This window comes from Etheostoma cragini, chromosome 11, assembly GCF_013103735.1.
Source record: "Etheostoma cragini isolate CJK2018 chromosome 11, CSU_Ecrag_1.0, whole genome shotgun sequence".
Taxonomy (NCBI): domain Eukaryota; kingdom Metazoa; phylum Chordata; class Actinopteri; order Perciformes; family Percidae; genus Etheostoma; species Etheostoma cragini.
In genome coordinates, this window is record NC_048417.1 from 3,037,802 (window position 1) to 3,044,572 (window position 6,771).

Genomic DNA, 6,771 nt, shown 5'->3' on the forward strand with positions numbered 1-6,771 from the left:
CCCTGTTAGTAATGGCGTTGCATAGTCTGTCCACCAGAGGACGCTCTACAACGTCCCTGTTAGTGATGGTGTTGCATATTCTGCCCACCAGAAGATGCTCATTTTATTTATCAGAACTAATATATTTTGATGTTCTCTTAAACCTAATGTTAGGGAAATCTGTGTTTTGTTACGTGTTTCTGGATTATTTTTTAAAATATATATATCGGCCAATATATCAGAATATATGCTTTTTAAATATTCATATTGGTATCGGCCATAAAAATCATATCAGTCTGGCTGTATTACAAACAGCTGTAAGAAATGGCAGAGTTTTAGACGAAGCCTCAACGTGGTGGAGAGATACAGAGAGAGGGAGCGCCCAACGCCGTTAGAACAAAGCAGCGACTCTGAGTAATAAAAACGTGTTTTCGCAAATTCATCTCTAAAAAGGCTGCTGTAGCAAGCATCTCACTATCACTAACGTTATCCAAATTCTTATTTACACAAAAGAAATGATACATCCAGCTTCAAATGAGTCTGAAAGTCGGACGTTAGGATGAGAGTGTGTTGCTGTAGAGACGATAAACCGTCTTGTCTCATTGGTGTTGAGTTCTGTTGACAGTTGAGATCCATTGCTCTGATTGGCTGCAGGTGTATCCTATTGAGTGTAGAGGCATTTTCACTTGAAACACGCCCCATAATCCCAGCGCAATGGAGCAGAATCAGACTCATATTCAGAATCTGGGTATGACCATGTCAGGATACACCTGAAGGACCTTGGTATTAAAGTATTTTCCACTTGCGAGTACACCTGCCATTTCGTTTCTAAGTAGTGTTTCCCGTAAAACATAAATCTGTATCGTTTGTGTTCATCCAATTTAACTGTGAATTATAGGCACCTAACAACATTGCCAGCCATTCCCAATTTTAGCATTTTGGCCACTATTCAACTCTAAAATTAATCAGGAAGTACATTCTCTTTAAATGCACCTGGATTAATAGCATCTGGACACAAATGACAGCAGACTTGTTTTTATATGACAATACCCACCTGCAGGTATACTCATCCACACCTGTTATGTGGTAGGTTTGTAGACATAGGGAAACACAAGGTGCTGGCCAGCCAAGGCTGTTGAAGCTGAGAAAGACTGTCATTTAATGTACATGACCTTTATTTAACGCTGATTTCCCACCTTGCTCCACTCCTGTTAGACTACTATGGGAACAGGAAGAAAAAAACAACAACACTGTCCTGAATTGCAATTTGTAGAAGCCTCTAGGCTAATTCATGCTGATTTCCTATAGCCTCTTCAGTTTGAGCCTCTTGGAGAGCAGCTATCCAATTACTGCTACTAGTGGCTGCAAAACATCCTGAGCTCATTCACTGAACGCTACACCATCCACCTATTAAAACGCAATGCTTATTGCTGACTTCAACAAGTCCCCAGAATAACCTCTGTTTCACAATCACAGAAAAACTCTGCCACAAAATGAGAATAATGGAACAGAAACCAGCAGTGCCATCCAGTCAGATTCTTATTCATCATCAAAGTATAACAGGCAGGCCTTTATCCGTTACTTAAGATAATAACATGTCACAGCATTCAATGGCTCGCAAAGCTATTGTCATGTTGAACCCCTACTGTGTTGAAGACAATGATATAGATCTAGATATAATATTTGACAAGTGGAAAATGAATGCTGTTTTTATAGTCCCTTGCTCATTTTGAAGGTTGAGTGTGTCAATATGTCTCAGTTGTCCCAACACAGTACCATGAAAACACCCCAAGCCTTAGACTACATTACACACCACACAAATGCATACCCCATGGAGGTTTTACACTCAGCAAATAGGAGCTAAACTCTGAAATAGAGCCTCAGAAGATATTTTAGGCTGGCTATTTTTGGTCACTGCTTAAGCTACAAAAAGAAATGGTAGGCTTTATAAAAGAGAAACGCACAGAGAAAAGAACGGAGAAAAGCAGTTCAATTGCTGCAGCTCAAACACATTGTTAAGTTACCTCCATCATCTATGACACCAAGAATCTAGCGTCACTGCAAGCCTACAAATGACAGCGACAGATTTTTTTTTATTTTTGCTAAGAAAAGCGAGCTTTCAAATGGGGTCAAGTCGAGAAGATGACAGATATCCCCCGTGTTCTCACTCCAAAGTGACAACTAGCCTCAACGACAGAAGCTGGTCGGCCGAGAACAGAGAGGCCAACTCGACTTCATCTCAGCCCGAGTCCACCTGGCACGGACTTGCGAAACAAAGTTTCCCGTTAGGTCGGGAGTGTATTTAATACGTAACCACGAGTGGAGCATACTCCCCGACGGAACAGAACATGAAAACATGTGCTAAGTAGTACACAGCCATTGTCAAACTACGAGTTTTGACGGCAGACAATATCGGCAGACACGAATAGGAGCACCAATGCACAAAAATATCACCGAGAAACTCGACAGCTAACTCCAAACAGCGGTGTGGGGGTGTTAGTTCTCAAGGACAGGAAAGACATGAGACATGAGACCGCCTTTACTTACACTGGCTTACAGCGACGAGACGTCCAAACAGTCCCGTAGAAGAAAAAAAAAAGCTCCGGGTCCTCGGCGCTCCACGGTCAGAGCTCCACATCCAGCAGTCGCATTCCCTCTCCTCCTCCTCCTCCTCCTCCTCCTCCTCTTCCTCTTCCTCTTCCTCTTCCTCTTCCTCTTCCTCCTCTACAGCTGCTGGAGAAGTTTGCTGACGTCAACAAGCACTCCGTCTCACCCGGTGGGGGGGTCTTTTTGTCGGAACTTGAATAATACATGGAAAAGGAGGGAATAGACCGGGAGAGACGCGACCGGAAAGAATCGGGGAGGCACAGGCACCACATTAAAGGCTATACCCGGCCGGCCTGTCACGAAAATGGCCGCATTCATCAACAACAGCAACAACACAACAGCAGCAACAACAAACCCTCAGCTTTTAAAGAGTGAGCAACTTAAACGTCACTTTTGCATCAACAGTGAATAATACACACCAAGTAGCTTCCAGTGAAGTGCTACACTGTCGCCTTGCTGAAGAAAGTTGTGAGGCGGCCTCCGCCAGTGAAGGGGTTTGTGCATTTGGCCAACCAAAGATGGACCCCTCTCCACTATGTTCACCAAAAGCAGAGACAGTGGCACAACACATTCAAAATGATGTCAAGTATAAATAGGTAGGTTTACTATCACATGAGCTGAATTTGGTTAATTGCATAGTTTTTCATTTTTCATTCATTATATAGGAAAGGTTAAAAAGTAACATTAAGTTACAGTTCAAATGGGCCAGATTCAGATAAAAACTGGTTTCCAGCAGGTTCCTGTTCTGCAGAAACATAGAACATAAAAGGCAGTACAGCACACGAAGACAGAGACACTTGTACAGGACGTTAGCACGGGCTAGACAAATACAGACAACTAAAAACAACAATACAGACCTGGGCGACACATGAACAATCAATGAGTGTGATTAATTTAATAAAAGTTTATCATGTAGCCTATCTTCAGAGGTGTCAAGTAATGAAGTACAAATACTTTGTTACCTCACTTAAGTAGAAAATGTTGGGTGCCCATACTTTACTGGAGTAATTATTTTACTGCAGACTTTTTACTTCTACTTCTTACATTTCCACGCAATCCTCCGGACTTCATACTCCTTTACATTTTAAAAATAGCCTTTTTACTGCTAATTCAGTTCGGCCTGTTTTCCTTCAGGCTTGTCATCGTTCACATGAACACAAAAACACAACCTGAGCTTGGATTTACATTTATTTTCCAATAAAGACCATTGATAACATGCCTTTAGGGTTTAGTCATCATATCTTCCGCTCCATGAAACTCAGTTGCTCAGTAGTACACATACTGTATAAGGTTTTTTAATGTATTTGTATTGTTCTAAAACACGCTTATTTTCAATGGGCATTAATGCGGCTTAAATAGCATTTCAAATGTTTTAACATTAACATTTTAATACAACGTTATGGTCATTATGGCCTTTAGAAAGAGTTTTTTTTTTTTGGGGGGGGGGGGGGGGGGGGGGGGGGGGGGGTAGTGCACCGTAGGCCCCTGTGAAGTGGACTGAGCTTTTGTCCTTAATGGCTTTTTTCCCCTTACATGATTTTTAATTTTTATACTTGAAGTACTAAACTACTAGCTACAGAAGTCTTTTTAACCCCTAGTACAGTGATCATCAACTGGCGGCCCGCGGGCCAAATGCGGCCCGCCTAGCCGTTTGATCCGGCCCGCGACTGGATTCCAAAATTGTGGGGATCACAGAGAAAATATGTAGGCCTAGTCTACACTATTAAAGCAACTAAAAGCAGCAACAACTGAGTCTCTTCTCAGTAATCAGTGTGGTGGTGACGGCGCAGATTGTATTCTTTTGCAACAGCAACAGTTTTGTTGCAAATAAGGCATACTGGTGAGGTATTCCGGAAGGTTGGAATGATATGCGTACTTTTCAGTCCAGTCATCATTGAAGGACCTGTTTTCATAGCCTTTAAGAGTGCCATTTTACCTCTGTTAAAAGACCCTTTCTGGTCACTTCCTCTGTGTTTGTTTTTCAAGTGCTCTATAAGTAAAATTGACCTAATTGAGTTGAGGCAAAATATCTATCACCCCTGGTGGTTGTCTTTGGTATAGGTGATAGGAACCTGACTCATAAAGGCCTTCAGTTTTGTAATGAAATGGAAAAAGTATTAACAATAAACATCAATCAAAATGTTATACCAACATTTATTTAATTTTTATTTAAGGGTCCGGCCCCCAAGGAGACTGTCTGGTAAAATTCTGGCCCTCTGACAAATATAGTTGATGACCCCTGCCCTAGTATCTATACTTCTACCTGAGTCATGAATGTGAACCCTTTTGCCTAAAACAGTCAACTGCGTGGCCTGAGCCAGCGGTAGCTAGCCTGGTGTAATGCTAGCTGGCTAACAAAAGTTTTCTTATCCCAAATCATGCAAAGTCAAAAGCACAATTGTATATGCAAATTGTATTAATAAACACATTCTGTAATTCAATAGATAAACAATGTAATAATTATATCAACAAGACTATATCCTCCTTCTGATAAACAACTTCATATTTGGTTTGTAGGCTCCAATCAGCAGTTTTGGCTCTTGTGTGTGTTTTATTGTTAGGCGGTGTGCCCTCTAGTGGCCGTAGTAATTATGATGGGAGCGAAGCAGGAAGTATAACTATCTTTATAGTAATGAAAGCTAAGGCCAATTGCAATGTGACAAAAAGATCATAATCAGGGGTGACCTCTAGTTCTCCCAGTAGAGTGTGTGTCCAATGCAGGCAAAGTCCAAAACCACTGTAAATATTGTTGCATTTCAAATTCATTACAGTGTTAAAGCATCAGGAATTTGTGGCATCTGAACGTCAATGCTGGATGACGCATTAAAAGAAAGCCGCCTTGGCACTGTCTTGATTATAAGGTTTATTATATCAATGATTCAGCGTCAATTTACAAGCTCTGCAGAAGCCTGGAGAGTGGCAACCCAATGAACTAGCTTTCAAAAGACATTCTTTATATGGGATATATTTAAGTTGCATCAACAGAACCTGATTCAAGTTACAGATCATTTGATACTACACATTTCAAATAGTTTGGTCTAATAGTCAACTTATTGGGGACATGACCAAGGCGTGTGCATTGGTGGGGGAGCCCTTGCATCTGGCATTGGTATAATACATTTTAAATTAGGCTTTGTTGTGAAGTAAACCAATGCATGCTGATAGAAGATTGCATTAAGTGGCACATACTGCATGTTCCCATGTTTTTTTATTTGCTCTTTTCAGTATCAGGTTTCTCTCCCAAACCAACCTGAATGAGGCCCATCAACAACAAGAGGTAAGTATTTTGTGTGTGATGGAAATCTGTTACGGTGAAAGCTGGCCAAGTATCAGGGGGAAGACATCTGAATATCAAAGCAGAATGCCCCATGTGCTGTCACAGTATTTACAGTCTCTCCCTCTCTGACCAACCTCCGAGTCCCTTTTGATGACATTGCAGATACGGCATTGTGCCTGCGTGGGCCGACCCTGTTCGATGTGATGGATGAAACTGTCCATGTTGATAAATTATAGGTAGACTTAAGTTTTATAGATAACCTTCCTTCTTTAATTAGCATTCCTATCTTGTATACTTTCACCTGTAAAATATATAGGGCTTATCCTCACCTACATCGTCCTCTATTGCAATCATGGACTAGTTTGTTTTGTCAAATATGTTTTCCCGGGAACTGAATTACTGCCTGGATTCCAGTAACATTTAACATTTCCCAGTGAAGCTGGGTAAAGACAACAAAAGTGCTCCAATGATAAGACCAAAACCAGTAAATGAAACAATTGAGAAAGCCTATTACCGCATATTGTTTTGGGCCTCAGAGATTCATTTCTGTCCAAGAACTATTAAAAAACACATTAGCAGCCACACTGTTGCACTCGGTGACATGTTCCTTCATTAACATGAGCCTGGGCACTGTAGTCTTTTTTAGTTAAACCCACATATCCTGCTGCGTTGAATTCTCATTAGAGCAACACATGTGTATTAATCCCCTGCTGAAAGTATTCCTAACAAATGTACTTAATATTCCTGTTTGGGTAACATTTGCCTATAATTGCAGTGCCCAGCTGTTTAAATACATTCTAGAGGCTTCTTTTAAAAAAAGAAACAATATACGAATACTGTTTTGAAAAATGCACATCGTCAGTAGGAACCAAAGAGCCTGGGGCCCATTTGTAGCTTTTAACAAGGAA

At 41.0% G+C, this 6,771-nt stretch overlaps 1 protein-coding gene across 5 annotated transcripts in view; it reads right to left on the minus strand.

Annotated features, from left to right (window-relative positions):
• gulp1a (GULP PTB domain containing engulfment adaptor 1a) overlaps positions 1 to 2,687 on the minus strand; it is an 82,584-nt gene extending 79,897 nt beyond the window's left edge. The window contains exon 1 of one of the 5 annotated variants that reach the window (XM_034884806.1): positions 2,527 to 2,687. The gene's annotated coding sequence lies outside the window, so the exon portion shown is untranslated. The remainder of the gene's footprint in view (positions 1 to 2,526) is intronic. The other 4 variants (XM_034884803.1, XM_034884807.1, XM_034884804.1 and 1 more) reach the window with 4 other exon arrangements.
• Positions 2,688 to 6,771: the final 4,084 nt, after the last annotated feature.